Source organism: Microcaecilia unicolor, chromosome 11 (assembly GCF_901765095.1).
Source record: "Microcaecilia unicolor chromosome 11, aMicUni1.1, whole genome shotgun sequence".
Taxonomy (NCBI): domain Eukaryota; kingdom Metazoa; phylum Chordata; class Amphibia; order Gymnophiona; family Siphonopidae; genus Microcaecilia; species Microcaecilia unicolor.
The window spans coordinates 14,836,915-14,857,132 of record NC_044041.1 but is presented as its reverse complement, the minus strand read 5'-3'; positions in this window follow the sequence as shown (position 1 = coordinate 14,857,132).

Below are 20,218 nucleotides of genomic sequence, written 5' to 3'. Positions count from 1 at the left end.
AAGTGGAAGCGACGAGGGGTGATGTATCTTCTCCAAGTACTAACCGCAGAAGGCAAAATTAAGAACTTTGCGGAATTACAAAGAGAATATGGTTTGCTAGATCAAGACAGATTTCATTACCAGCAGCTAAAACATTATGTGCATTCTTTACCGTGGGAAGATCTAGCGGAAGACGTGCAAATAGAAATCTCAGAGGCATTCTCCCTGGCAGCGCAGCAGAAAGTACCACTTGCATTTCATCACAGGTATATCAGAGATACGGCCGCAGAATTGGATTACAAAAAGCTAGCGCAGCAGTGGAGTGCAGATCTGATGCAGACAGTAACAGAGGCGCAGATAAGAGCACATATCTTGAGAATGAGGCACTCCACGGCTGCCGCAATACACTGGGAACAACAGTACAGACTGGTTATGCGGACATATATAGCGCCCAGGCAAGCCTTTCACATGGGTGTGTCACCTTGGGGATCCTGCCCCAGATGTGATGGTGCTGGAGCAACTTTGGGTCATATGATATGGAACTGCTCAGCAGTGGTGGAATTTTGGAAAGGACTGCTCATTTATGTGTCACAATTGTGGAATGCACCTTGGACTTATGATGTGGCGATCCTCTTTGGTCATTTCAGACTAAGCAAACCAACAAGGAGAGGGTATACAGAATTTGCTTCAAAGACGGTTATAATTGCTAAGCAAGTTATTCTGGCCGAATATCTCTCGCACAGGCCACCATTCAGACAACAGTGGAGGACACGAATGTTGATGTTGATGAGGGTAGAACGGATGGGTGTGAAGAACTGGGAATCGATAGAAGGGAAGAAATTTGAAGCGTGCTGGAGTCCCCTTTTAAACACGCTCCCGCATGCAGCCCGCAGTTACCTGATAAACTTCTAAACGAAGAGGAGGAAGATGGTGGAACAGGGGGCATGAACAGACAGAGATGGAGAGTTTGGACAGAAGAACTGAACTCTTTGGGTAAAGATTAAACAAACCCAATAGGCAAGAAGAAGACAGAGAACAATGAGGGGGGAAAAAGGGGGGAAGAGAAGGGGGGAGGGGGGGAGGGGGGGGAAAGAAATAGAAATTAAGATTCGAAACATAATGTATTAAAATTTAAAAGTTGAGTGCAATTACGAAAAGAAACGTTAATGAAGGTTAAGTTGTTCACGTTGATGTTAATGGGTTAAATAAATTAAGAAATTGATAATAGAGAGGAAGCAAGAACCATAGCGATATCTAACATACAACCTGGGCTCAGATAAGTTTATACCTGAAGGAATGTAGCCAAAGCAGAGCCCAGGATTAGGTGGAAAAAGGCATAAAAGATTAAGGCAGAGAGAAAGTTTCAATATAAACAAGAGAGTTCATAGTTATCATCAGAAATACTTTGACCTGTAACAGATCTTATGTGTTAGGAGTAACAGGATGTTTTCATAATGAATATTGTATATGTGAGCATTTAATAAAAAAGATTTAAACATAAAACACTACTATAGTGGAGGAGTAGCCTAATGGTTAGTGCAGTGGACTTTGATCCTGGGGAACTGAGTTCGATTCGCACTGCAGCTCCTTGTGACTCTGGGCAAGTCACTTAACCCTCCATTGCCCCAGGTACAAAATAAGTACCTGAATATATGTAAACCGCTTTGAATGTAGTTGCAAAAAACCTCAGAAAGGCGGTACATCGAGTTCCCTTTATAAGTACATAAGTAGTGCCATACTGGGAAAGACCAAAGGTCCATCTAGCCCAGCATCCTGTCACCGACAGTGGCCAATCCAGGTCAAGGGCACCTGGCACGCTCCCCAAACGTAAAAACATTCCAGACAAGTTATACCTAAAAATGCGGAATTTTTCCAAGTCCATTTAATAGCGGTCTATGGACTTGTCCTTTAGGAATCTATCTAACCCCTTTTTAAACTCCGTCAAGCTAACCGCCCGTACCACGTTCTCCGGCAACGAATTCCAGAGTCTAATTACACGTTGGGTGAAGAAAAATTTTCTCCGATTCGTTTTAAATTTACACTGTAGCTTCAACTCATGCCCTCTAGTCCTAGTATTTTTGGATAGCATGAACAGTCGCTTCACATCCACCCGATCCATTCCACTCATTATTTTATACACTTCTATCATATCTCCCCTCAGCCGTCTCTTCTCCAAGCTGAAAAGCCCTAGCCTTCTCAGCCTCTCTTCATAGGAAAGTCGTCCCATCCCCACTATCATTTTCGTCGCCCTTCGCTGTACCTTTTCCAATTCTACTATATCTTTTTTGAGATACGGAGACCAGTACTGAACACAATACTCCAGGTGCGGTCGCACCATGGAGCGATACAACGGCATTATAACATCCGCACACCTGGACTCCATACCCTTCCTAATAACACCCAACATTCTATTCGCTTTCCTAGCCGCAGCAGCACACTGAGCAGAAGGTTTCAGCGTATCATCGACGACGACACCCAGATCCCTTTCTTGATCCGTAACTCCTAACAAGGAACCTTGCAAGACGTAGCTATAATTCGGGTTCCTCTTACCCACATGCATCACTTTGCACTTGTCAACATTGAACTTCATCTGCCACTTGCACGCCCATTCTCCCAGTCTCGCAAGGTCCTCCTGTAATCGTTCACATTCCTCCTGCGACTTGACGACCCTGAATAATTTTGTGTCATCGGCGAATTTAATTACCTCACTAGTTATTCCCATCTCTAGGTCATTTATAAATACATTAAAAAGCAACGGACCCAGCACAGACCCCTGCGGGACCCCACTAACTACCCTCCTCCACTGAGAATACTGGCCACGCAATCCTACTCTCTGCTTCCTATCTTTCAACCAGTTCTTAATCCATAATAATACCCTACCTCCGATTCCATGACTCTGCAATTTCTTCAGGAGTCTTTCGTGCGGCACTTTGTCAAACGCCTTCTGAAAATCCAGATATACAATATCAACCGGCTCCCCATTGTCCACATGTTTGCTTACCCCCTCAAAAAAATGCATTAGATTGGTGAGGCAAGACTTCCCTTCACTAAATCCGTGCTGACTTTGTCTCATCAGTCCATGTTTTTGTATATGCTCTGCAATTTTATTCTTAATAATAGCCTCCACCATCTTGCCCGGCACCGACGTCAGACTCACCGGTCTATAATTTCCCGGATCTCCTCTGGAACCCTTCTTAAAAATCGGAGTAACATTGGCTACCCTCCAGTCTTCCGGTACTACACTCGATTTTAGGGACAGATTGCATATTTCTAACAGTAGCTCCGCAAGTTCATTTTTTAGTTCTATTAATACTCTGGGATGAATACCATCAGGTCCCGGTGATTTACTACTCTTCAGCTTGCTGAACTGACCCATTACATCCTCCAAGGTTACAGAGAATTTGTTTAGTTTCTCCGACTCCCCCGCTTCAAATATTCTTTCCGGCACCGGTGTCCCCCCAAAATCCTCCTCGGTGAAGACCGAAGCAAAGAATTCATTTAATTTCTCCGCTACGGCTTTGTCCTCCTTGATCGCCCCTTTAACACCATTTTCGTCCAGCGGCCCAACCGACTCTTTGGCCGGTTTCCTGCTTTTAATGTACAGTATCTAAAAAAATTTTTACTATGTATTTTTGCTTCCAACGCTAATTTCTTCTCAAAGTCCTTTTTTGCCCTCCTTATCTCCGCTTTGCATTTGGCTTGGCATTCCTTATGATCTATCCTGTTACTTTCAGTTGGTTCTCTTCTCCACTTTCTGAAGGATTGTTTTTTGGCTCTAATGATTTCCTTTATCTTACTGTTTAGCCACGCCGGCTGACGTTTAGTCTTTTTTCCCTTTTTTCTAATACGTGGAATATATTTGTCCTGAACCTCCAGGATGGTGTTTTTAAACAGCATCCACGCCTGATGCAAGTTTTTTACTCTGCGAGCTGCTCCTTTCAGTCTTTTTTTCACCATTTTTCTCATTTTGTCGTAATCACCTTTTCTATAGTTAAACGCTAGCATACTTGATTTCCTAGTTTCACTTCCTTCAATGCCAATATCAAAACCGATCATATTATGATCACTGTTATCAAGCGGCCCTTTCCCTATTGGAGATTCTAAATGGAATGTTGAGATTCTGTTGCTACTATTGGAGATTCTAGATGGAATGTTGCTACTATTGAGATTCTGTTGCTACTATTGGAGATTCTACATGGAATGTTGCTATTCCACTAGCAACATTCCATGTAGAAGCCTGCCCTTGCAGATCAGCAACGCGGCCGCGCAGGCTTCTGTTTCTGTGAGTCTGATATCGCATTGCTGATCTGCAAGGGCAGGCTTCTACATGGAATGTTGCTAGTGGAGGAGTAGCCTAGTGGTTAGTGCAGTGGACTTTGATCCTGGGGAACTGAGTTCAATTCCCACTGCAGCTCCTTGTGACTCTGGGCAAGTCACTTAACCTTCCATTGCCCCTGGTACAAAATAAGTACCTGAATATATGCAAACCACTTTGAATGTAGTTGCAAAAACCTCAGAAAGGTGGTATATCAAGTCCCATTTCCCTTCCCTTTCTTTGTCAATAGGTACTGTTTGATCATGTTACTGTGTTATGATGTTAAAGGTTAGTGATTGAAGAGGTTTCCATGCTGTCAAAGAGGTTTAATTTTTTTATGTCCTTTAAAATCATCACATGGAATGTTGAAGGACTAAATGATCTGATTAAGCATAAGAGAATATTGACATGATTACAAAAACTCCAACTAAATTTGGGTGTTTTTTTTTTTTTTTGCAAGGGGAGAATGATAAACTTTGGAGAGGTTGGTGTGGGGCAGTATATGAGCAGCTGATGAACCTCCAAGATTTGCCTAAGAGACAAGGTGGTAAAAACGTTTATAAAGTGTTATGGTTTGGGGCCAAATTGATGCCCTGGAAATAGAAAAAAAACAAGCGTTTTCTGCTACAGTTGCCTAAGTGTAATTTCCTGGAACATGGCAATAAGCCCGGTAAGCTGCTGGCTTGGCAGCTGAGCCAAAGAAGAAGAGAGAAATGTGTCCGGGAAACCTCACAAGAGGTGGGAGATCTGTACGAGCATGCTAATGTTTGCTGAACATTCGAGTGTTACAAAACTCTATACAGTCCTGAGTCTTATATACCTGAGATGGATATTCTAAATTATATTTGGGAACTCCCAGTCCAAAAGTGCAGGAATCAGACAGGCTTACATGGAATAATCCTATCTGGCAAAATTGGTTGTCGAGGCAATCAAAACGCTTCTATATGGGAAAGGAACTGGAGACAATAGTTTCCTGGTAGAATACTAGAAAGTGTTGTATGGAAACATAGATCCTTTGAGGTGTGACCTCTTCAATAATATCTTAGTCAGTATACAACTCTTAGTATAATGTACGAAGTGAATATCGTGATGATACATAGAGAGTAAACTAGCCAACCAGTGTGATAGTTACAAGTTGATTGCCTTGCTTAATACAACAACAAACCAGATAGAATCAACAACACAAACAATTCAATGGAGAAATGGAGTGAAGTGGGCCTTGGACCCCCCACTTTGAGCTTAAGCCCACTCCAAAATTGTGGAATCATTGGCGGAGATGCCCAAGATCCGCTAGCCAAAGAGGTCCACTGCATGAGCCCCCTACTGCGCTGTTTGAGTAGTGCAGCAGTCGGCATCATGCTTCAGCCACCGATGCCAGACCTCCTTCATATGCTCAGTTCAGGCACTTGAAAATGGAAAATAAGATGATACCTTTTTATTAGACTAGTCTAATACCCTTTTCCATTAGCTTTCAGAAGCCAAAACCCCCTGCCTCACGTCAGGTCAATTATAGTATTCTCTCCTGACTTGAGGAAAGAAGTGTTGGTCTCTGAAGGCTAGTCAAAAATGTATTAAAATTAGTCCAATATAAAGGTATCTTCTTTTCTATTTTATGTTTTATTTGTATATATTAACCTTTATTAACACAGCTACCACATTACTTTATCCTAAATTAATAATAAAAATATTTTCTCTATCTTTGTTTTCTGGCCATTTACTTTTTCCAGTTGTGTTGGTCCCTTGTTTCTGCTTTCCATTATCTTCTCTTAACTCTCTTGCCAGTGTTTCCTGTCCATTTATCATTTTTCTCCTTCCTGTTTCTTTCAGTTTTCTTCAATTTATTTTTCTGCTTCTCTGTCCAGATTTAATTCATTTTTACTATCCAGTCTTTAATTTCCCTCGTTTTACTTCATCTACCTATGGCTTTTCATCTTTCCCACACCCTTGTTCTCTCCTATGCTCCTTCCTCTTATTGTCTAGTCTTTCGCAAACTTTATCATCTCCCCCTTTCCATCCAGCCTCTTCTCTCTTTCTCTTCCTATCCTTCCTTCCACTGTCTTCCCTCTTTCTCTCTAAATCCTTCTATCCAATGTCTCCTCTCTTTCTCTCACTATCCTTCCATCCAGTGTCTTCTCTCTTTCTCTCACTATCCTTCATTCCAGCATCTTCCTTCTTTCTCTCCCCATCCTTCCACCTAACATCTACCCGCTCTCCTGATCCTTCCATCCAGTCTCCCTCTCTCTCCTCTTCCTTTCATTCAGTGTCTCCTCTACCCTTTTCCATTTAACATTTCCCCTTTCTCTTCCATTCTTCCAGTCTCCCTTCTTTCTCTATGCATCTTTGCATCCAGCATTCCCCTCTTTCTCTTCCTACTTTTCCATCCAGCTTCTTCCCTCTTTCTCTCCCCATCCTTCCAGTGTCTCCCCCTCTTTCTCTCTGCATCTTTCCATCCAGCATCTTTTCTCTTTCTCTCCCTAACCTTCCATCTCTGCCCTCTTTCTCTCCCTCCCCTTTCATCCAGCATTCCCTCTTTCTCTCCTCATCCTTCCAGCGTCTTCCTTCTGCATCCTCTCATCCAGTGTCTCCCCTCTTTCTGTCCCTATCCTTCCAGCATCTTCCCTCTATCTCTATCTCCTTTCATCTAGCACTTTCTCTCTTTCTCTCCCCATCCTTCCAGTCATGATCTCCCCCTATCTCCCCATCCTTCTACCCAGCATCTTCTCTCTCTCCAGCCTTTTTCCATCCAGCACGTTCCCTACTTTGTCTCCATTTCCCACTCATCATCTCTCTCTCTCTCTGTCTCTACCCAGCGTCCCTACTCTTTTATCATTTTTCCTCCCCTCTCTCAATTCAGCATCTCCTGCCACTCTCTCGATGCTCCCCTTCCACCTAGTATCTTCTGTTTCCTGGCCACTGCTGCATCCCCTGATGAGCAGCAGTGGCCCCAGCAAAACAACAAATAGCAAACATGGGGGCCACAGCTTTCAGGCATGCACTGTCAGCACTGCTGGCCCTCTGCCCCAGAAGAGAATGGGAAATTGACATCAGCAGGGGCAGAGGACCGGCAGAACTGACCAGCACATGCCTGAAGGCTGCGGTTCTGCTCTTGCTTTCTGTTGTTTTGCTGCTGCTGCTGCTCATCGGGAGAAGCAGCAGTGGCAGTGCGGTGGTGGCAGTGTGTCTCAGTGGGAGAATTTCCTGCTTTGGTGGGAGTACGGGAGATGACTCGCCAAAGCAGGAATCTCCTGCTGAATGCGGGAAACTTGGCAGGTCTGTAATTGGGACTAATTAGAATTTAAGCGCACTACTTGCTAAGTGTATTCTATAAAGTAGTCCTCGTAAATTCTACCATGCGGATCTCAAAAGGGGGCGTGGCCATAAGAGGATCATTGGCAGGTCATGGGTGTCTAAAATGTATGCACAGTGTTATAGAATAACCCGTTCCGCATTGAAAGTTAGGTGTGGGCATTTACACCAGCCTTTCATTGGTGTACATGACTGTGCCTAAATGTATTCACGTGGATGGTGCTATGCGTATGCCTAACCACATGGTTTACAGAATACATGTAGCCACATTTTCCATTGGCGCCGATTTTATTGGTGTCATATATAGAATTTATTCCTTAGTTCCCCAAACAGCACTTACACCTGCATCTGTAAAATTCACATGCATAAGTTCTAGTATTTTATAATCTGAGCATGCAAAGGGCAAGAACCTTCAGACGCTCACATTATAGAATGAGCCATTGTGCGGGTAATTTTATAATAGGTCACGGTAGGTTGGGAGGTCAAGTTGGTGCCTGTTTTGAGGTTATTTTATGACCCTGCCCATAATCCACACAAGTTGTGTGCATTGAAGTCACCTGCCCACATGTTGAGTCAAGTATGTGTGGTTTATGGTTATGGTTTATTCAGTATTTGCTGCACCGCTCTTAATACAATTGTAAAAACAAAGCGGTGTACAATCAGATTGCAAAATATGAAACAGAAAAGGAACACCGTTAATTGACAGAAAAGAGAGATCCACAAAGCATAGGGAGACAGTCGCATAGAGTTAAAGCAAACAATTAAAATAATGCACAGTTTGTCCAATTAAGTTGAACTGCAGGTAGATTCCTCTTCATAATGTCTTCAGTCAAGTTAGGAACACCTGAGTAAATAAATATGATTTCAGTCTCATCTTAAAGTTAGCAAACGTTTCAGCTCTCTAATTTCACTTGGAAGTGAGTTCCAGATCTTAGGGCCAAAAAAGTATATGCTTGAGTGTCTGGTGCTTTCTAGGCGGACATATGAAGGGCTCAGCCGAGATAAAAGAACTTCAGTCGAGGCGTGTGATGGGATGGTTTATAAGGACACAACTGCGAAATAAGATAAGGTGGGATACCTGAATTAAGTAATTTATGAATAATGGTGAGAATCTTGAACTGGTGACAAAACTGCAATGGAAGCCAATGACTAGGGGGCATTCAATGAAGCTACTAAGTAGTAAATTTAAAACAAATTGGAGAATCCTATAGCACAATATCAGAAATTAGCAAAAGAATGGTCTACAGAACTGGACTGCCGGGTCGGGGAAGCGGATCTGCAGACTTGTCTGCGGATGTGCTATAAACAATTCGGCAGCGCAGACATATGGGAAACACAATATAAATTTCTTATGAGATTATATGTATCCCCGCATAGAGCGTTCCAGGCCACTTTAAGGCCACAAGATGATTGTCCAAAATGCAGAAGGCATAACGCACACCTGGGCCACATGTTCTGGCAGTGTCCACCGGTACTGGCATTTTGGTCTAGGATCTGTCGGCAGGTCTCGACCATATGGGCAGTACAATGGATTAGACATCCGGGCCTCTTATTCGATGTATTTAATACAAAGGGATTGAGAAGAGCGGGACTAAGAGACTTTCAGAGGCGTGCTGTGATGATGGGGAAAAAGACTATACTCAAACTGTGGTTGCAGGATGAATCACCCTCGATACAGAGCTGGCGAGCATACCTCATCTCACAGAGTATGATGGAGCGGAAAGACTCTCCGGACTTGGCCTCCCTCAGGGGAGAACAGTTTTTACAACGTTGGTTGCCATTCTTGGACACATTAACTCCATTGGCTAGAAGCCGGATATTGAATGGGTGAACACCAATGTTAAAGAGAAGTTGCCTGGTGAGAAAGGAGGAGGGAGGGGGGGGGGGGAAAGGGGGGGAAAATGAAACGATAGCATGCATAAGTGACTACAATTATTGCAATGTTGTTGGAAATAATGTTGGACTAATGTCATATAGAGTTTTTGTTATACTGTCAGTTACTGTTATCGTGAATAAAACAGATTAATAAAAAAAAAAAAACAAATTGGAGAAAATATTTCTTCACTCAACGTGTAATTAAACTCTGGAATTTGTTGCCAGATAATATGGTAAAAGTACATAAGTAATGCCATACTGGGAAAAGACCAAGGGTCCATCGAGCCCAGCTTCTTGTCCACGACAGCGGCCAATCCAGGCCAAGGGCACCTGGCAAGCTTCCCAAACGTACAAACATTCTATACATGTTATTCCTGGGATTTTGGATTTTTCCAAGTCCGTTTAGTAGCAGTTTATGGACTTGTCCTTTAGGAAACCGTCCAACCCCTTTTTAAACTCTGCTAAGCTAACCGCCTTCACCACATTTTCCGGCAATGAATTCCAGAGTTTAATTACACGTTGGGTGAAGAAAAATTTTCTCAGATTTGTTTTAAATTTACTACACTGTAGTTTAATCGCATGCCCCCTAGTCCTAGTATTTTTGGAAAGCGTGAACAGACGCTTCACATCCACCTGTTCCACTCCACTCATTATTTTATATACCTCTATCATGTCTCCCCTCAGCCGTCTCTTCTCCAAGCTGAATAGCCCTAGCCTCCTTAGTCTTTCTTCATAGGGAAGTCGTCCCATCCCCGCTATCATTTTAGTCGCCCTTCGCTGCACCTTTTCCAATTCTACTATATCTTTCTTGAGATGCGGCGACCAGAATTGAACACAATACTCAAGGTGCGGTCGCACCATGGAGCGATACAACGGCATTATAACATCCTCACACCTGTTTTCCATATTTTTCTTAATAATACCCAACATTCTATTCGCTTTCCTAGCCGCAGCAGCACACTGAGCAGAAGGTTTCAGTGTGTTATCGATGACGACACCCAGATCCCTTTCTTGGTCCATAACTCCTAACATGGAACCTTGCATGACTTAGCTATAATTCGGGTTCTTTTTTCCCACGTGCATCACCTTGCACTTGCTCACATTAAACGTCATCTGCCATTTAGCCACCCAGTCTCCCAAGGTCCTCTTGTAATTTTTCACAATCCTGTCGCGAGTTAACGACTTTGAATAACTTTGTGTCATCAGCAAATTTAATTACCTCACTAGTTACTCCTATCTCTAAATCATTTATAAATATATTAAAAAGCAGCGGTCCTAGCACAGACCCCTGAGGAACCCCACTAACTACCCTTCTCCATTGTGAATACTGCCCATTTAACCCCACTCTCTGTTTCCTATCCTTCAACCAGTTTTTAATCCACAATAGGACATTTCCTCCTATCCCATGACCCTCCAATTTCCTCTGTAGCCTTTCATGAGGTACCTTGTCAAACGCCTTTTGAAAATCCAGATACACAATATCAACCGGCTCCCCTTTGTCCACATGTTTGTTTACTCCTTCAAAGAATTGAAGTAAATTGGTCAGGCAAGATTTCCTGACCACTAGTTAGCTTAGTGGGGTTTAAAAAAGGTTTGAATATCTTCCTGAAAGAAAAGCCCATAAGCCATTATTAAGATGGACTTTGGGAAAATCCAGTGCTTATTTCTAGGATAAGCAGCATAAATTGTATTGTATTGTTATGGGATCTTGCCAGTACATGTAACTTGGATTGGCCACTGTTGGAAACAGGATGCTGGGCTTGATAGACCTTCGGTCTGTCCCAGTATGGCAACGCTTATGTTCTTATGATGAGGAGGGGAGTTATGTGATCGTATTTGTGGACATGACAAAGGATCTTTATTGCAGTCGTCTGTAGAGTCTGGAGTTGCTTACTAGTAGCTTGAGGTAATCCTGCCAGTTCAGTGTTACTGTACTCTAGTATGGACAGAACTAGAGCACATAAGATCATACATTGTGCTGCAGAATTTAAGAGAGAATAGACTGAGTGAAACTGCTGTAAGAAAAAGAAGCAACGTTTGATGACTGCAGAGATAGGAGCCTCTATGACACCAGGCATACTTGTAGACATGTAATCCTCAGGGTAATTTTAGGAGGCATTTCACACATATAAAATCCAGTTAAAGTGGGAAAATCCGTATAAAATTAGCCCATCGTATACATAGAGATGCATCTGATTATGTTGTCATGATTACTGTTAGTCTGTGTGCGTCAAAGATTGATAAGATCTAAGTGAGTTGAAACCACTTGACAACACAAAATGAGACTGCTGTTTTCTTTCTGATAAACTGCAGCCGTTAACTGTTCCTTTTATGCATAAAAAGATAAAATAGTGGCGAAATCTGATTGTATGGCAAGAAATCCCCCCCCATTACAGGAGGAAAAACATTTCCAATAAGCTGCATAGTGATATCCGTTTCAGGTTCAATTATAGTGAAGCCAGTTTGGGGTTTCATAATGAGACCAGTCTCATACCCTCACGATGACCACAGAACGTTTATCTGGGTCAAGCTGTGAAAACCAGAAAGAGAAAAGATGTCTCGGATGAACCACAGGCACAAGGTCCCATCCGAATCTGGAAACAAGAGACATATCAGTGTCCCAGGTTTGGAGTTAATGTACTTATCAGTCATAAAATTACTAGGACCTAACGTTATTTTAAATCTTTGCACTGATCTAGAAAGCTTTAACCCTGTACTATGAATGATTCCAAAGATTTCTTGGGATAACCCTAAATACTTTAGACTTCCTACAGTGCAATTGTCAGTATAAAACTTGATGTGAGCATACGTATCAGGTCTTTATAGCAGGTTCTGTTATTATCTTCGGTTTGAAGAAAACTGACTCTGCAGCAATGAGATTACAGGATAGTAGAGACAACAGAGAACAATTTAGTCCAGAGGTTCTCAACCAAGTCCTCAGAATACACACAGCCAGTCTGGTTTTCAGGAAATCCACAGTGAATACACAGGAAAAAGACCTGTAAACAACAGAGGCAGTGCATGCAAATCCTTCTCATGAATATTCATTGTGGGTATCCTGAAAACCTGAGTGGCTGGGGTGTCTCCAGGACCGGTGCATGCAGATCTCTTCATGAATATTCATTGTGGATATCCTGAAAACCTGACTGGCTGGGGTGCCTCCAGGATCAGGTTTGGGAACCCCTGGACTATGCTTCTTTGGAGTGGTTAAAAAAGAATCAGCAACCCCATCTCTCCTGTATGGTTAATATAATGTTCAGAAGTATTCCAATATAGATCTGATTCACAATATATATGTGTTCCAGGATGAACTTTTCGTACAGACATCAGGAGTAGCCATGGGCGCTACTTTTGCCCCTTCTATAGCCAACTTGTACTACTTTTGCCCCTTCTATAGCCAACTTGTACATGGCCGACTTTGAAGGTAAGTGGCTGATCGACTCCACATTCAAACCGCACATAAAGTTATTTCTCTCTCCCCCCTCTCCCCCAGCACTTCCCAACTCAAAATATATATACTTTAGCTGATGAGGATCCCCAATCTCCTTCAGCTGGGGACCTCCACCAGAGATGGCCAGAACTCCTCCCCACCAAGCCCAGCAGGCAGTAGCAACTCCTCGAGCCACTGATGCCAGCACCCCATACATACTTAGTTGTCAGTGGCTCCAGGATGCTGCCCCATCTGCCAAGCTCGGTGGAAGGCAGCTCCGGCCAGCCCCGGAAGAGATCCCCAGCTGGCAGGGCTTGGGGATCCCCACTAGCCACAGCAAGGTTCAGGGCTGCTGTTAACCATGCTGGTGACCAGGGCAGAAAATAAAGAAGCCCCTCTCCCAATTCCCTCTCCTCTTCAATCTCTTCATCTGCCATTACAGTCACACTGACAGACCCTCACAAATTACAGAACAAGAGATCACAAATTAGAAATAAAAATATGTAGACAAAATTGAACTGGGAACCTCAGCATGCACTGCAACACTGGAGAAAAACAAAACAAAAGCGCATTTCCTTTTCTACTTAACACAATAAAAAGACATCCGCTATGCACATTTCCCAAAGCTAACATATTCCATTTAAAACATTCAAAGTAAAATGATGTTCCTACCTTTATTGTCTGGACATTTTATTTTTCCATCATGTTGGTTCCAATTTCTCTTTCCCGCTTTCCTGTCTTTCTTCTGCTAATTCTTCAAGCGGTTGTCCATCTGTCTTTTTTTTCTCCTGTCATTTCATTTCCTCACTACACCTGCCTCTGAAATATTGATCTTTCCATTTTAGCTCTTTCCTTTCTTTCTTTTTTCTTTCTGCCTCTGTACACTCAAATTTCATCCTCTTTCTAAATCTTTTCCTTCTTTTTACTTTTAAGATATCTATCACATTTTCATTTCCTTTCACCCACTAGCTCTCCCATTCCCCATCTCTCTCCTTCCCAGCCTATCATTCCTTTCCATCTTCAATCTATGCACCATTACCTTATTTCTACCCCTGTAATCACTGTTCTCTCATTTATTTCCTTGCCATCTCCACTCCCTAGGCCTCTCTCCCATGCTTTCCACCATTCCCAGTGTCTCCCTCCCTCCACCCTTCCAGTCCAGCATCTGTTCCCTCTTTCTCCCATCCTCACCCTCTAGCCTAATATCTCCCTATCCCTTTTACCTCCCACCACCAGCATCTTCCTGTCCCATCTCTCTCCCCTCCCCCATAGTTCAGCAGTTTTCCCTTTCGCTTCCCTACCATCCATTGTCCATCTTCTCTCCCTGGATCCATCTTCCCTCTTCCTCTCCTCTCCTCCACCTTCATGTCCAACTTTTCTCCCTCTCCCTGCCTTGAGACCCTGGTCTAACATCTCACTCCCCACCCCCGCTACACAGCATCTCTCCATCCTTCCTTCCCCTCACCTCAATGCCATGTTCAACATTTCCCCTCTCATCTCTCCCTCCTTTCCTTTCACTTCCATATCCAACACTTTTTTCTCTCTGGTCCTTTACCACTCCTATGCAGCCTTTCCCTCCCGCTCCCCATCCCATTCCACCCCACCCATATCCAACAATTCTCCCTCTCTTTCCCCTTGCAGCATCTCTCCATCCCTCCCCCCACATCGAACAATTATTCCTCCACCCCACCAAGCACTACCCTGTCTCACTCCCTCATCCCAACAGTGCTCCTGTCTCTCCCTCTCTCCCTGACTCCTCTAGCCACCTGCCAGCATACTGTAGGATTTTTCCCCCTCTCCCCCCCCCCCCGCTGACATGCTGCGCCTTTTTCCCCTCTGCCCCCACCCCCGCCAGCCACCTGCTGCGGTTTTTGTTCTCTCCCACCTCCCAGCCACCCGCCGGCGCGCCGCAGGCCTGCCCTCCCTCCCCTTCCATCCCCGCCACGGTCCAGCTCTGCACGTCTGCAGTGGAGCTGCACATGGCCGCTACACAACTGCTTCCTTCCGGCCGGCCGGCCTCACCTTCTCCGATAGTCTTTCTGAAGAGGCGGGGCCAGTGCAAAGGAAGCACTCGTAGCAGCGTGCGGATGGCCCCGGCGCCGCTGCAGATGTTCAGAGCTGGACGGCGGGGATGGAAGGGGAGAGAGGGCCTGCGGTGCGCCGGCGGGTGGCTGGGAGGTGGGAGAGAACAAAAACCACAGGAGCTAACACCACTGCAGGATGGGGATGACATGGGAGGGAGCAGGAAGGGAACAAAACCTGTTGCGCGCCAGCGGGTGGCTGGGAGGAGGGAAAGCTGAAGTCGCGGTTTGGTTGTCTGAGGTGCACCGTTGCTGGGTGGGCCCAGGCCCACCCGTGGCTACGCCCCTGAGTTAGTCCAAGACTTTCAGCTAGCTGATTAGCTTTCTCCATAAGCAGTGAACCACTGACAGGAAACTGCCTGCTCCTGACTTGAGAAAACCACCGAAGAAGAGCATCTACATCCTCAGCTTTCCCCACCCATTAACATTTCCTGTGTGGATTTGTATTGTTTTGCCAGTCTTCCAGATGCTGATCTTTCTGCTTCAAGATACGTGAAATTTGACTGGGATTGACACCATATTCTTTAGCAATAGATGCTTGACTTTGTTTGTTTTCTATTCGTTCAGCCAGTGTTAAAGTCTTATAGTTGCTCGATGACGACTCCGACTCCAGTGTACACTCTAACAACTTTCTTTCGCTTATTCTTCCTGTGGCAGTTAACCAATGAGATTTCAAATTTATCTCCCCTTTGTCACGTGCCAATCGGCTTCCATATTCCGTGCGTGCGCTTATGTGGAGTCTTTCCTGCAGAGGAGCGGTCTTAAACCATGCATATAAGCGAATCTTGCACTTATAAGTGGTGCGCTAAACCGAAGTTTGTCCCCATAGAAATTGATGGCGCCAAAAACGGGACCGAAGTACGGCATGCAGTTAAACAGAGCATGCGCTTATCCGACGTGCACTTAAATGGAGTGCACTGTAATTCATAAAATATGCATACAAGTGCGACACCACAATGCTCCATCTGAACTTCGTCCCGAGCATGTTTACTGTACAAGTCTGCGACGGCTTGCACCATGCAAACTCTTTTGTGGGACCTAATTTGATAAGAGCGCATTTCTGTGCATAAATTAGTGTTTCATGCTTTAAAACAATTTATAAAATTACCCCATTTGACAATTTTCCACGTAAAAAAGACAGACAGCATTGGCAGTATAGTTTTATATTTGCTGTTCTTTTCATTGTGAAAGTGTTGCATTTAGATGCAGAAAACACCCACATGTCCAGTGCTGTCCATGATCGCACTTTACCAGAAAAGCCCCACAATCAACTCTCTACTGAGAAATTCAGTGCTCCTAGAACAAGATCTTCCAGGAAGAGGGTTTACCAAGAGTATCTTGTAAGCTCAGAGACGGAATGAACTAGAGCCTTTGATACAGCAGCAGTACTTGCAGTTTTTAAACATTTTTGTTAGGACAGAGGTGCTCAAAAAATAGTGGTAACTTTATACATTATTGAGAATCCTCTTCATAATCAAACTATATCTATAACAAATTCATGTTGCCCTGTGAAATATTTTGTATTGAATAGAGTAGTAAAATACAGCAAATGAAGCAAATGCCAACCTATTTGTTTTGCAAGGTATGTTGCATTTTCTGTGGATGACAGGTTTAAACTTTGTAACCTTTAGCTTGTCCTCAATCCAACCCCCTCCAGCCAGTGAAATTCCACCAAAAGAGCGGTAGCATGGAGATAGGATTCAGAATTATTTATTTATTATTATTATCTACCATATTTATATCCCACTTTATCCCAAAGCGGGCCACAATATAAACATACATAATTCAAAAATTTAAACAGTACAAAAACATAACACCATTACATTTCATATAAGTACATAAATAATGCCACACTGGGAAAAAACCAAGGGTCCATCGAACCCAGCATCCTGTCCACGACAGTGGCCAATCCAGGCCAAGGGCACCTGGCAAGCTTCCCAAACGTACAAACATTCTATACATGTTATTCCTGGAATTGTGGATTTTTCCCATGTCAATTTACTAGTGGTTTATGGACTTGTCCTTTAGGAAACCGTCTAACCCCTTTTTAAACTCTGCCAAGCTAACCACCTTCACCACGTTCTCCGGCAACGAATTCTAGAGTTGAATTATGCGTTGGGTGAAGAAACGTTTCTCCGATTTGTTTTAAATTTACTACACTGTAGTTTCATCGCATGCCCCCTAGTCCTAGTATTTTTTGGAAAGCGTGAACAGACGCTTCACATCCACCTGTTCCACTCCACTCATTATTTTATATACCTCTATCATGTCTCCCCTCAGCCGTCTCTTTTCCAAGCTGAAAAGCCCTAGCCTCCTTAGTCTTTCTTCATAGGGAAGTCATCCCACCCCGCTATCATTTTCGTCTCCCTTCGTTGCACCTTTTCCAGTTCTACTATATCTTTCTTGAGATGCGGCGACCAGAATTGAACACAATACTCACGGTGCGGTCGCACCATGAAGCGATACAACGGCATTATAACATCCTCACACCTGTTTTCCATACCTTTCCTAATAATACCCAACATTCTATTCGCTTTCCTAGCCGCAGCAGCACACTGAGCAGAAGGTTTCAGTGTATTATCGACGACGACACCCAGATCCCTTTCTTGGTCCGTAACTCCTAACGTGGAACCTTGCATGACGTAGCTATAATTCGGGTTCTTTTTTCCCACATGCATCACCTTGCACTTGCTCACATTTAACGTCATCTGCCATTTAGCTGCCCAATCTCCCAGTCTCGTAAGGTCCTTCTGTAATTTTTCACAATCCTGTCACGAGTTAACGACTTTGAATAACTTTGTGTCATCAGCAAATTTAATTACCTCACTAGTTACTCCCATCTCTAAATCATTTATAAATATATTAAAAAGCATTTTGCTGCTAGCCTTGAAGAAAGTCCATATCGAGTTTGAGATTAGTCATCACCAAAGTATTTCACAGAGAAATATGCTTTTTAAAGTTCTTAAAATTTGATCTATCTGAACACAATCTCAGACAACCAGGTAATTGATTCCAAAGAATCGTCCTTGCAACCGCTAAAGCATTCTTACAATATCCACCAATATACATATCAAGACACATAATTGCTTAGTACTTTCTGAATGTAAAGATCACCTTGGCTGGTATAAGATCAGAGCATCTGAAAAATACTTTGGTACAATAGTGTAAACCCTTTGATAAATCAACATGAGCACCTTAAACAACACACGACATTTAATAGGTAACCAATGAAGATTTTTTAAAAATTGGAGTCATATGATCTGATCTCTGTGAGCTAGTCAGTAACTGCGTTGTCACATTTTCTATAACCTGTAATGTTACCACTATGCAGATCATTCTCCCCTAGTGACCAAACGAAGGTCACTATTGGTCTCCAAATATGGAAATTTGGACAAAAAGTCCTAAACCAGCAGGAGGCCACCAAACCACACATGCCTGGCAGAGCATCTCCCACACCTAACCACGAAAGCCTGCACAAGCTACCAGCTTGACTCCCATTGAGGTACTTCCTACAATTTTCATTTCTTTATGGGTAACGTAATTTAGGAAAATCTAAGAGGGCAGCTGAAGTAGTTTTGGAAGCAAAATATACATACTGCAAGATTACATACAGCAATGTAACTTGCAGACAATTGACAAGAAAGCCTGATGGGTCCATTCCTCTGCCATTCAATGTCTCTTGGTCCTAATCTGATTTCAGCAGGTGTAAATCCTGGCACCTAAATTAGGGTGCTGAAATTGGTACTCAATGCTATTCTATAATGAGTGCTCATCTCTGAGTGCCCATTAGAGAACAGAAATGAGCACCATTATTTTTCGGCACTGATTTTTGAGCGCCATTTATAGAGTTTTCCCCTATCTGGATAACTATCTGGCTAAAGTTAGAACAGCAAGGAATTGGTGTCCTTCCAGTTATCCAGATAGTTAACTCAATATCACTGCTCTCTGGAAAGTAGCATTGGTCATTGCTGTATCTGAATATGCAGCGCCAACCACTATCTGGATACCGACACTAGAGGCCGAGTGAATTTCAATTTTAGTTTCAGATTCGGCACCAAAATTGACCTCTTCCCCCCCCATGTGATCACTCTCTGCTGCCACCGCCAACCCCTAGAAGAGTGCAAGTCCTCCCAGACTGGCCGACCATCCTATCCCAACCCCTCTGCCCTCTCCTAGCCTACCTTTAAGTGGCCCGGTGGTCTAGTGGCATCTTCTGGGCAAGAGCGATCCCCAGTCGCTCTTGCTCCCACAGGTTCCTCAGTCAAAATGGCTGGCAGGACTTCCCGCAGCAGCCTCAAGAGAGTGTTGTGTGAGGTCCCGGTGGCCATCTTGGGATTGGAAGCAACCTAAGTAGGAGCAACAGGAGATTGCTCCTGCTTATGCTTCTTCCAATCCCAAGGCGGCCACCGGGACCTCCTGCAGCATTCTTGCAAGGGTGCTGCAGGAAGTCCAGGCAGCCATGTTGACTGAGGAACCTGCAAGAACAAAAGCAAGTGGGGATCGCTCTTACCTAGAAGAAGCCACTAGACCACCAGGCCATTTAAAGCAAAGGTAGACCTAGGGAGGGCCTTCAGGTGGTGGAAGGATGGAGGGATGGGGGTTGGGTGGCCGGCCTTCTTCTAGGGATGGGGGAGTGCAGCGGCAGTGGTCAGCTTGGGAGGATCCGTGAGGCGCCATTTTCAGTTTTGGTTCTGTTTCCAGCCAAAACCGACTGACAAAATTCAGCCACCAATTTGGTTTTGGCCAGAACAAAAAATCAATGGTTTCAGTTGGCCTCTAACCAGCACTAAATATACTCATTTTATTTAAATGCTGTGTCCAGCCATTTAAAAAAAAACACACACCATGGAGTTTAGATATTGACTGGAAATGAAACAATGTCCTTATTTCCTGGCTATTGCTTTGATATGGTTCCTCACAGTAAGCTCATGAATAAACTCAGTGAGTTAAAGTTAGGTCCCAAAGTAGTAAACTGAATTAGAAACTGGTTGACTGATTGATGACAGAGGATGGTGGTAAACGGAATTCCCTCAGAGAAAAGGAAGGTGAGTAGTGGAGGGCTGATTCTATTCAATATATTTGTGAGTGATATTGCTGAAGGGTTAGAAGGAAGTTTGCAGCAAGGTGGTTACCCCAGAAGGAGTGGACAACATGAGAAGTGATTTACAAAAATTTGATGAATGGTCTAATGTTTGACAAGTAAAATTGAATGCAAAGAAGTGCAGAGTGATG